The sequence below is a fragment of the Pteropus alecto genome, unplaced genomic scaffold (assembly GCF_000325575.1).
Source record: "Pteropus alecto unplaced genomic scaffold, ASM32557v1 scaffold7, whole genome shotgun sequence".
Classification (NCBI taxonomy): Eukaryota; Metazoa; Chordata; class Mammalia; order Chiroptera; family Pteropodidae; genus Pteropus; species Pteropus alecto.
In genome coordinates, this window is record NW_006494614.1 from 17,005,028 (window position 1) to 17,017,936 (window position 12,909).

Consider the following 12,909-nt stretch of genomic DNA (forward strand, 5'->3'; position numbering starts at 1 on the left):
AAAGTAGATTTCAAATGGGAAAATGAATAAGTGGTACAGGGATAATTAGCTAAATAAAAAAGAGGGCTCTATTTTAACATACACTGAAAATAAAATTCAGAGGAGACAAAAAAAGAGAATTGGAATAAAATGTAAGTGAATATAAATATAATTCTGGGACTGGGAAGGACTTTTTAAGCATAATTTCAAATGCAGCAACCATAAGGAAAGTTTTGAAATTTTGAGTACGCTAAAAGGAGTCAGTATACAAAACAAAATAAGGTGGGGGGGGCAAATAAATTGGGAAAAATATTTGTAACATTTGTTTAAAAGGCTAATAGCTTAATGTTTAGAGAGTGCTTACCAGAAGAGAGTAAAAAACAGATCATGAAGGCAGAGGCAAAATGTATTAGTTAACTAGGGCTGCCATAACAAAATACCACAGATTGAGTGGCTTAACAGAAACTTATTTTCTCACAGTTTAGAAGCTAGAAGTCTAAGATTAAGGTATTTACAGGTTTGGTGTCTTCTGAGGCCTCTTTCCTTGATTTTCAGATAACTTTTTCACTGTGTCCTCACATGGCCTACCTTATGTGTGCAAGCATTCCTAGTGTTTCTTTTTCTTATAAGACAATCAGTTCTACTGGATCAGAGCTCCACCTTTATGATTGCATTTAACTTTAATTGCCTCTTGAAAGGCCCTGTCTCTAAATACAGTCACATTGGGGAGGGGAGGGTAGCACTTCAACATATGAATTTAGGGGAGAGGGGAGGCACAATTCAGTCCTTAACATAAACCAATAAAGCGGAAATACTAATAGTCCATAACATGAAGGGGGAAAAATGTTTATCCTCACCCGTAGTTAATGCAGATTTAATTGTAATGAAATATCCTTTTTCTGAACTATCATTTTGGCCAACAATGAAGGCAGTCGGAATGGAGATGTAATAGATAAAAGAGTAATTTTGTAAGGAGTGGAATAGCTTTTAGTGACAGAACTATTAGTAAATAAAAAAGAATAATGAGTCATAGCTGATTTTGAGGTTTTCAGCCTGGATAACTTGGAAAACCAATGAGGATAATAGAGTATACCTATATGTTCATCTCACAAAGACCTGGTTCTTCATGAAAGTCAAGGCTAGGCCTCTAGCAACCTTTTTGAGTAAGATGACTCTGTACTTTAGACACCAGATTCCAACTGACCAGTTAAAGTTTTTTGTTTGTTTGTTTGTTTTGGTGTTTTTTTAAACATGGAAATCTATATGTATAACAAACTTTAAAAATTCAGTCTCTCAGATATTGGATCATGACATACCTTATTATATACATATAAAATCTTGCAACATATAGATTGTCCATTTTCCACACACCATGTCTAGCAGAGAAGCAGAAAATATCGAAAAAGGAAGGAAAATGAGAGGGGAAGTTATACATTCAGAGAGGAACATAGATGAGAAAGAAGAACAGTCTAGATGCAATTCCAACTGCAGTTTCTAGAATTTTTTTGACTTGCTTTCATTCCTGCCCTGGAATATATAAAATATTCCTGTATTCTTATCATAAAATCTACCTCATTTTTGCATAAGTAAAATTGATTTTTATGTTATCTTAAAACTAAAAATATTGACTGAAAATAGTGGATAATGGAGGAGTAGAATTCAAAGCTCTTTTGTATAGCTTTCAGCCTTAAGGAATTTATAGAGCTCCACACAAAGTGGATCATTAAGTGCACAACTCAAAGTTTCACCCTTTGAGAAAATTTTGCTTGCTCTTCACTGTCATTCAAGGACACGCTGAGTGATGCTGTCATTCAGCTCTTTCCATTTCTGACCGGTACTTGCTTATGGAGCCAACCCATCCATAAATCTACCCATAAAAGCTCAGGCTTTTTCCTCCTCCTTTAGCTGTTCATACAAGAACCCCCATATAACCATTGGTGTGAGTTGAGAATGGCGTTCTAGTGCAAACTTTGTGGATAGAGTGGGAATATGGGTTACCTGCTCATGCAGCTTGCATATGCCCTCTAATTCTGCTTGTGCTTGGTGTCCCAGATGTACTATTTTCATCTTTTGATGGATTTCTTTTGGGCTGCCTGCTTGCATGACTTGGAGTGTCTGAAAGGACCCAGCTTATAATAGGCAATTCCAAACATCTCAAAAAAAGAAAAAAAATTGAAGAGAATGGAACAATACATTCTGAATGCTGAGGGAGAAAAATTACCTAGAAGTAGGTATTAAACTGTCCCTCAAGAATGAGGGGGAAATGGAGATATTTTCAGACTTAAAAAGACTTAAGGGAGTTTGCCACCTATAGACTCTCACTAAAATAGTATCATAGAATATGCCTCTGTAATATTAGTAAGTCCAATAAGAAGGTATGGTATAGGAAAAACAATAATCACAGAACTTGATAACATGTCCATAAATTTAATTTAATTACTTATTGACATGATTTCTTGTTTGTGAATGGTTAAACAGAAACTAAAACTAAAAAAAAAAAAAACTAGAAAGTTAAAAGAGGAGGAGAGATATTGATTGCATTTGGTTAAAGAATCTTAAGGTCCTTGGCTTGTTCAAAAAGAGGCTAAAGATACTGAATTGCATTAGACTTTATAGTAACACTTTGTAGTTATTTACCTATGGAAAATATAGTAGATGAAAAAATCAGAAGCAGACAAGAAGACTCAAAGAAGTAGAAGGAAGATTAAGATAGCATAATGTTACAGAACCATAGGATATAAAGTTTTTAAAAAGGGAAAGATGATTAATAATGACCAATTATAGACATGAAAAATTAAGGATAGAAATATATCTATTGAATATAACATTTAGATTATTAGTGACCTTCAAAGAATTGTTTCATTGGGAGCTGGATGACAAAGGGTTAAGGGATAAGTGTGTGATTAGAAAAAGAAGAGGTATTTAATATTGTCTTGCGTGGGTTGTTGTTTTCAAAAGTAATTGGAGGATTTGGTGATGGACAGAAGGGAGAGGGGTTGGGGGCTGGAAGAATGGGGCGAAGGGTGAAAGAAGTACAAATTAGTAGTTAATAGGGGGTCACGGAGATGGGGACCATGGCATAGGGAATGCAGCTAGCATTAATATATTGGCTAGGTGGAAAACTAGAAGAGAGAAGGAGCAATTAGGGGGATCGTTTTATAAACTATATAAATGTCTAACCAATGCACTGTATACTTGAAACTAATTAAAATAAATAAATATATTTTTTAAAAAGTAATTGGATTCAGGCTTTCAGAAATGGAGATAAGAAACTACTTTATCTCACAAATACGTCAGACACTGGAAATAGCTCTTCTTCTTGTCTTATTATTTCCAGTTTGTTTTTTGCTTTCTTACAGGTTGCATATGTTTATCTTCTGGTACCTTAAATGGTACAGGTAGAACAGGATAGTGGGCATAGGGAATATTGTGTCCATTGATGACTTCTGCTTGTTAGGTTTACTTACTTGTTTCTCCCGGCCACCTTACACAGAGTTCTAGAGTCTAACGATTGTATCTTCACTTTGAAAGTTACAAATTAGTCCAGAAAAGGTATTCTCAAGTATATCTCTACTCTCTGAGAGAAAATAAACATAAGGCTGCCTCCCCACTATATCATCTTTATGTTAGGCTGGGCTGTACTACATTTTGCTGCTGGATTGGAAATCACCTGACTCTCTGTACATACTTGACTTACCTCTTGAACACAAAGCAATGGAGACAGTTAAAAGATCTATGGTTGTTAGGGGCTAGGAAGGAAGGAATAGTAGAGCCCAGAGGAATTTTAGGGCAGTCGAAGTATTCTGTGTGATGCTACAGTAGTGTAAGCATGTTATCATATACTCGTCAAAACCCATAGGATATATACAAAAGCAAGACTGAACGCTAATACAAACTAAACTATAGACTTTGAGTGATTATGATGTGTCAGTGTAGGTTTGTTTATCAGTTGTAACTAATGTACTACTGTAGTGCTGGGTGTCAATAGGGTGAAAAGGTTGTGTTTTGGGGGGATAAAGGGATACATGAGAACTGTCTGTACTTTCTGTTCAATTTTTCTGTGTGCCCAAAACTTCTCTAAAATATAGTTTATTTAAAATTTGAAAAACAGCATTGTGTTTTAAAAAGACAGACTTTTAGAGTACAATGATATTCATTATCAAGACATGTAGGCTATGAAATTTATCTCCTCTGATATTTTAAATGATATATGTAGTATATATTCCAAATATATCTATATTTCAGAAAATATTATTAGCTACACTTAGGGAACCATCTTCATTTAAAAAAATGCCTTGGTAAACTTCCATGGTTGTGGATGGAGAGAACTTGAGAGTGAGGTCTGAAGGAGACTGCAATAGAAAGAGAGAACTAAACAGTTATTCACAAAGAAGTAAACATAGATGTGGGAGGAGGAATGCCAGAAAGAAAGACAAAGGAGGATAGAATTAGAGAAAAGGCCATATAACATAGATAATAGGCTGGACTCTGTGGAGAAAGATAAATTCCCTGGTAGCATAGTATCCACAAACTTTAAAGACCATAGATATCTAATTTACAATATTTAATTGTTAGGCTTTTAGCAGCTTAACAATTCACAGTATAGCATTGTCTATGAGGTTTGGGGAAAATCAAGGAATGAAGCAAACATCTGTAAGAGGTGAGATGTGTGGATAACAGGAGTTCAGCAGAAGTAGAAGCAACAGTTGCCCATGAGAATGCAAGTGCATGGTATTAAGGGCAACAGAATTTCTACAGGGGCATTTCTCAAAGAGAAGATAAAGTTTCAGTTGACAGATCAGATGACTGGATTCATAGGACAATTTGGGGGGATATTTGAAGGTGTGCAACACAGTACTTGACACATGGTAATAGAAACTTAAGTAAGCACTCAACTTCTTTTATAGTCCTATATCACTTTTGGAGCTAAGATAGCCTTGGCTTTGAAGATTATCTCTGAGTAAAGTTCTAGGGCAGCTCTGATGGATCAAAACTCTTACATGGTATCTAAGAGAACATGGAGGAAAACTGCTTATCTGAAAATGCCATTCACCCACTTAAGGACAGTACCTAATAGAAGAAAATGTTGAACTCGAATCATGTCCCCATAATGATGGAGTTAAGACATGAAATATTTTTTTCCCAGATTTATAGAAAACATACTTAAGTCACATTAAGCTTAGAAAATACTATATATTGTGAGAACAGTAAAAGATTAACTTAAGGCTTAAGGTTAGATGAGTAACATTCTGAGAAGGGCAATAGAACTGGGAAAAAACAAAACAAAACTAAACATATATTCTCAGAAATGTGTTCATGAAATTCAGGAGAGTCAGGAATACTGACTAGCATATCAGGAATACTGATATGCAAGTGCTCATGAGATGCAGTGGATACAAAAATAGAGAAAAAAACATGGCAAATGACTAGTATCACTGGGGTCTGCCCTTTTGCACTACCATAGTTGTCCTTCTAGACAGCTTTTCTGTCTGTTTGCTTCTGGACTTTCCCACCCGAACCAATTGCATAATTCTCATAGCCACCTAAAGAAAAGTAATCATTTACATCAGCATTTTAGAGCCTGAATTCTATATCAAATTCAAGTTTCAAGTCTGTGAACTTCACAGTTCTTATGAGATGTTCCAACATTTTTTATCTAACCTTTTGATGTGCCTTGATTTTTAACTCATTTATAGCCAAATTGCCTTAATGATTCCCACATACGCTTAACCATATTGTCTATACTTCATAGCCAGTTCACTTGTTATCTGCCTAAGAAGAAAATGCTCCACTTTCATCTTAATCACTTCATGTTCTGTCCTTTCCCTAAATGTAATTAATTTCTGTTTGTTCGGAAATATCAGAAAATGAAATGATTCTGAATATTTGAATAATGTGGCTGATTCAACATAAATAGCCTGCATGAATTATAAACCTTAAATGAGTTATTTTATAATATAATTTTAATGATGAAAATAAACTAAATATAATAGAATCTCTCTGACAATTCAGACAAAATTTTAGATTTGGAGTGGCTCAGTCTCATCAATACAAGTAAGAATTGTTATTTTATAGCACTGAAAGATAAATATAATTATTAAGGTTTTCTGGGTATTTTTAGATTCTAGATAGATTATTCTAGCCTTAAAAGCACAAATATTCTTTGGTCTTCTCAAATGAATCCTGTTAGACTATAATCATTTATGGAATATTCTGAGGATTGATGTATTTGACTATGGCATTTTGGCAATGAAATAACCCACGTCATTGGTTTATGTTTTTTGCTTTTGAAATGTCATCTCAAGTCATATAGATATATTCTTTAGTGATGCAAAGTGAAACTTTGATCATCTAAACAGATTTTTCCAATCTTGCCATTTTGCAATGGCAGGAGAGGATAGACAATTCAATCCCTTGTCTTCTCCTGGCCATTTGCTTGATCCTCCCACTCAGGCATACAGAGATGGTGACAATTCCTGTCAGTTCTTCAGTGTTACCTACAAAGAGCATGGATTCGGGGTCCTACAGACCTGTGGTTGAATGTCATTTTCTAGATCTGAACTTGGGGAATTAATTTTAATGTTTCTGAGGCTAAATTTACTTATCTGTAAAATAGAGATAATAATATGTACCTGTTGCAGATGTGGCTAATGCTTACAATATCTGTGTTCTTTTTTTTTTTTTTTTTTTTTTTTTTTTTTTTTTTTTTTTTTTTTTTTTTTTTTTTTTTGGGGCAAAGTTAAACTATATATTTTCAGCCTCCCTTATAGGTTGATATGTCCATGGCTGAGTTCTGGCAATAGAATGCTAGGGGAAAAATTTCCCTCCTTCCTGGCTTGGCCCATAAAAATCTCCCAGGTGTGCTCATCTCTCATCCATTTGCTGGCTGACTAGAAAGGACTCCAGAGTCCTATGACAGATAAAAGCTATAACATAGAAGAAGCTTAGAGCAGAGCTGCTGCCACTCCTTTGCCACCTCCATAAGATGTAAGCAAGAAGTAACATTTATTTTGGTAATCTACTGAAACTTGTCAGGTGTTTCTTTCAACAGCCTACCCTGACTAATACACCTCTAGGATTGTTACAAAGATTACATGAAGAATCTTTGTAAAGTGTCTGACATAAATTAAATATTCAGTAAATGACAGTTATTATCACCATCATCTTTTACATGTGTGCCTAAGTAACTAAGCATTCAGCCATTAGAGGCACCTAAGATTTCCTCAGATCCTACAGGATCTGAGTTGGCAGGACTGACTTCTTGCTACTACTCATATAGTTAGACCCATCATTACCTGTCAGATTCCTTGGAGGTATGGATGGTTAATTAATTTAGATTTTTTTTTTTATAGAGATATAATTGACATATAACATTATATTGGTTTCTAGTATATAATATAATGATACAGGCATACCTCAAAGATATTGTGGGTTCGATTTCAGACCACCACAGTAAAGCAAGCATCACAATAAAGGGAGTTGATAATCTTTTTGCTTGTGGAGTGTCTTGCCTTTAATTTGTAAAAAATACAACATCTGTGAAGCACAAGAAAGTGAAGTACAATAAAACATGGTATGATTGTATTGCAAAACAATCACCACAATCTGTCTAGTTAATATCTAGTTATAGATTTTGAAATCACATGCTTGATCCTTTTGTTGGCCTGTTAATTTTATCCTGTATCATTGTAATGTGATAGCTCAAACTTAAGTCATATGTTTTTCTATGTCTACAATTGTTTAGCATCCAGGAAAGAAACTAGACTAGTGCTCTTCAGTAGAAATATAATGGGAGCCACATACATAATTTAAATTTTTCTAGTAGTTACATTAAAAAAAGGTTTTTTAAAAAAACCAGATGAAATTAATTTTAATAATCTATTATTTAAGCTAGCATATCCAAAATATTATAATTTCAACAGGTAATCAGTATTATTTGCATTTTTATGTTGATTAGCTGAAATCAGTGTGTATTTTACATTGATAGCACATTTTGATTTAGACTAGCCTGATTCCAAGTTTTCAATAGCTACATTTTTATAATAGACAAATCAAAAAAGACTGATCACCACCTCTGAAAAAAAAATTTTTTTCAAAGTTGTTTGGCACATCTTTGTAGATGGAGGGTAACATTACTCTTATTGTTCTGGGAGAGTAGACAATGGGAGGGCAAACATTCACATCATTAGGTTCAGAAGATGAACATTTTACTTATGAGATGTCATTTATCTGAAGATACAATTATGGAGTTTTCAGTGGTAAATTATATATAGAAGGTTCTTACTGCAAGTCATCAATGGGGATGACTTATAATTTTGTATTCAACATTTATAAATTTATAATACAATTACAGAAAAACAACATTTATAAATTTATAGTAACTGTTACAGAAAAACTAACATTTTGAGCTCATATGCTAAGGGAAGCGAAGCAAGAGCCTAAAATATAGTGACCCCAAAATCTAAGATAGTAATATGAAGTTTATTTTTCTTAAGGGAAAACTATTTACTTCTGGTCTCAGGGTTTAAAGATTATTTAACAGTTTTGTATAAAATATAGACTTTAGAAATTCATTAACACATATTAAAATATCTATCCTTGTTTCAATAAAAGCATAGAAGTCAGTCACTTTTTCAAGTATATAAAATAAATAACAGTATTTTAATTTTTCATTATATATATTTATTTATTTATGGAAAGATCATTATTTTTTAAAAAAATATTTATTTTAATTAGTTTCAAGTATACAGTACATTGGTTAGACATTTATATAGTTCATAAAACTATCCCCCTAATTGCTCCTTCTCTTTTCTGGTTTTCCACCTAGCCAATATATTAATGCTAACTGCATTCCCTGTGCTGTGCTCTCCATCCCCGTGACCCTCTATCAACTACTAATTTGTACTTCTTTAACCCTTCACCCCATTCTCTCAGCCCCCCAACCCTCCTCCCCTCTGGCCGTCACCAAATTATCCTCTATATTTGTGAGTATTTTTTTTGACAGTGATAAAATATGATCTTTATTCTTCATTAGACTCTTAAAACACTTGAACAAAAATAATTTCTAAAGCACAAAGAGGTATAGAGGTATAATCTTTCAAAATTCAAAAATGAAATATTAATACACAACGGGGATTAGGTAAATATATGTAATACGATGATAGCAAATTAATTTATTTAGTACTTTTTCTATTCCATATCATCAAGAGGATTAATTTCAATTGTGAGTCTAATTTTGATTGGTTTGTTCTTTTTGTTTCTTAGATTCCACATATTAGTGAAATCATATCCTATTTATATTGCTCTGACTTATTTCACTCAGCATAAGAACCTCTAGGTCCATCCATGTTATTGCAAATGGTAGGATTTCATTTTTTTTTTAATGGTAGAGTAATATCCCATTGTATATATGAGCTATAACTTCTTTATCCAATTGTCTATTAATGGACATTTAGGTTGCTTTCATATCTTGGCTATTGTAAATTGTGCTGCCATGAATATAGAGTTGCATAGATCTTTACAAATTATTATTTAGTTTTTCTTTGTATAAATACTCAGAAGTGCAGTTGCTGGGTCAAAAGGTATACCCATTTTTAATTTTTTGAGAAACCTCCAGACTATTTTCTATAGTGGCTGTACCAATTTGCAATCCACTAACAATGTATGAGGGGTCACTTTTCTCCGCATCGACGCCAACTCTTGTTCTTTGATTTATTGATGATAAATCACCTGACAGGTGTCAGATGATATCTCATTGTGGTTTTAATTTGCATTTCTCTGATGATTAGTGACCTTGAGCATCTTTTCATATGTCTATTGGCCAACTGTATTTCCTCTTTGGAGAAGTATCCTTTCAGGTCTTCTGCCCATTTTTAAATTAGATTATTTGTTTTTTTTTTGTTGTTGAGTTGTATGACTTCTTTATATTTTTTGGTTATTAACCTCTTATCGTATATATCATTAGCAAATATCTTTTCCCAAACAGTCAGTTGCCTTTTTGTTTTGTTGATGGTTTCCTTTGCTATATAAAAACTTTTTAGTTTGATGTAGTCCCATTTGTTTATTTTTTCTTTTGTTTCCCTTACCCGAGGAGATATATCCAAAAAGAAATTACTGTTAGTGATATCAGAGTGTTTACTCCCTATGTTTTCTTCTAGAAGTTTTATGGTTTCAGGTCTTACATTTAAGTCTTTAATCCATTTGAGACTGTTCTTGTATGTGGTATAAGAAGGTGATCCAGTTTCTTTTTTTTGCATGTATCTGTCCAATTTTCCCAATACTATTTCTTGAAGAGACTGTCTTTACTCCATTGTATATTCTTACCTCCTTTGTCACATATTAAGTGAGCATATAGGCGTGGATTTATTTATAGGCTCTCTATTTTGTTCCATTGACCGATGTATCTGTTTTCATGCCAATATCATGCTGTTTTGATTACTGTAGCCTTGTAATATAGTTTGATATCAGGTAGTGTGATACCTCCAACTTTGTTCTTCTTTCTCAAAGTTCCAATGGCTTTTGGGGTTTTTTATGGCCCTGAGACCAAATTTTTTAGAAATACTTCAGAAAAAAATTTTATTTGCATTGTACAGTAGTCCCCTCTTATCCATGGTTTCCCTTTCCTCGGTTCCGGTTACCCTCAGTCAATTGCAGTCCAAAAAATATTATATGGAAAATTTCAGAAATAAACAATTCATAATTTTATTTTAATTTTAACTCAATTATTTGTTTTATTTTTATTGAAATAACAGACAGTTAGTTGCTTGTATATACATTGTACAATACAATGAGTTTTTTAATTATAGTTGGCATACAATAATATACCAGTTTCAGTTGTATAGCATGGTGATCAGAGATCCACATAACTCGCAAAGTGATCACCTCACTAAATCTAGTACCCCTCTTCCCCCTTACATATTTATTATAATATCATTAACTAATATTTTGTTGAGGATTTTTGCATCAATGTTTATAAGATCTTTTTTTGGAATATCTTTGTCTGGTTTTGAAATCAAGGTAATGGTGGCCTCATAAAAGGAGTTATGAGTCTTCTTGAATTTTTTGGAATAGTTTGAGAAGAATAGGTGTTAATTCTTTGAATGTTTAATTCTCCTATGAAGCCATCTGGTCCAGGACTTTTGTTTTTTGGGAGGTTTTTGATTACTGATTCTATTTCATTGGTGATAATCGGTTAGCTTAGATTTTCTGTTTCTTCTTGACTTAGTCTGGGGAGATTGTATGTTTCTAGGAAGGTGTCTATTTCTTCCAGATTGTCCAATTTGTTGGCATATAATTGCTTGTAGTATTTTCTTATGATTAATTCTGTGGAGTCTATGGTTATTTCTCCTCTTTCATTTCTGATGTTATTTATTTGAGTCCTCTCTCTTTTTTTCATTGATGAGTCTGGCTAAGGGTCTGTCAATTTTGTTTATCCTTTCAAAGAACCAGCTTTTGGTTTCATTAATCTTTTGTGTTGTTTTTAAAAAGACTCTATTTTGTTTATTTCTGCTCTGATCTTTATTATTTCCTTCCTTCTATTCACTTTGGGCTTTGTCTGCTGTTCTTTTTCTAGTTCTTTTAAGTGTAAAGTTAGATTGCTTATTTGAGCTTTTTCTTGTTTCTTGAAGTAGGCTTGTATTACTATGAATTTCCCTCTTAGGACTGCTTTCTCTGTGTCCCATAGATTTTGAGTCATTGTGTTTTCATTTTCTTTTGTCTCTAAGTATCTTTTGATTTCTTTTTGATCTTATTAATAACCCATTCATTGTTTAGTAGCATGTTATTTAGCTTCCATGTATTTGTGTATTTTCCAGTTTTTTTCTTGTAGTTGATTTCTAGCTTTATACCATTGTGATCAGAGAAGACAGTTGATATAATCTCATTCTTAAATTGTTAAGACTTGTTTTGTGCCCTAACATGTGATCTATCCTGGAAAATGTTCCATGTGCACTTGAGAAGAATGTATATTTTGCTGCTTTGGGGTAAATTCTCTGAAAATATCTATTAAATCCATTTGGTCTAGTATGTCTTTTAGGCCTATTGTTTCTTTGTTGATTCTTTGCCTGGAAGATCTGTCCATTGGTATCAATGGTTGTTAAAGTGTCCTACTATGAGCGTATTACTGTTGATCTCTCCTTTTATATCAGTCAATAATTGTTTTATGTATGTAGGTGCTCCTGTATGGGGTGTGTGACTAGGCTTATGTCCCCTAGATTTATGGATCCTTTTATCATTATGTAATGCCCTTTTTGTCTCTTATTATAGTCTTTGTTTTAAAGTCTATTTTATCTGATATAAGTATCAGTACCCCAGCTTTTTAAAATTTCCATTTGCATGAAATATCTTTTTCCATCCCTTTACTCTCAGTCTGTGAGTATCATTTGATTTGAAGTGGGTCTCTTGTAGACAGCATATGCAAGGGTCTTGTTTTCTTATCCATTCGGCTACCCTATGTCTTTTGATTGGAGTATTTAATCCGTTTACAATTAAAGTGATTACTGATAAGTACATTGTTACTGCCATTTTATTACTCGTATTTGTTATTTCTGTTTTCTTTAGTATTCCTTCTCTTTTTACAGAAGTCCCTTGAACATTTCTTGTAATATTGGCTTGTTGGTGATGAATTCCTTAAGCTTTTTCCTGTCTAGGAAGCTCTTTATCTCACCTTCCATTTTAAATGAAAGACTTGCTGGGTAGAGTATTCGTGGTTTTGGATTCCCGTTTTTCATAACTTTGACTATTTCTTGCCAATCTCTTCTGGCTTGCAAAGTTTCCATTGAAAAATTGACAGACATTCTTATGGGGGTACCTTTGTAAGTAACTAGCTGCCTTTCTCTTGCTGCTTTTAAGATTCTCTCTTTGTCTTTGACCTTTGGCATTTTAATTATGATGTGTCTTGGTGTGGTCTGTTTGAATTCCTCTTGTTTGGGA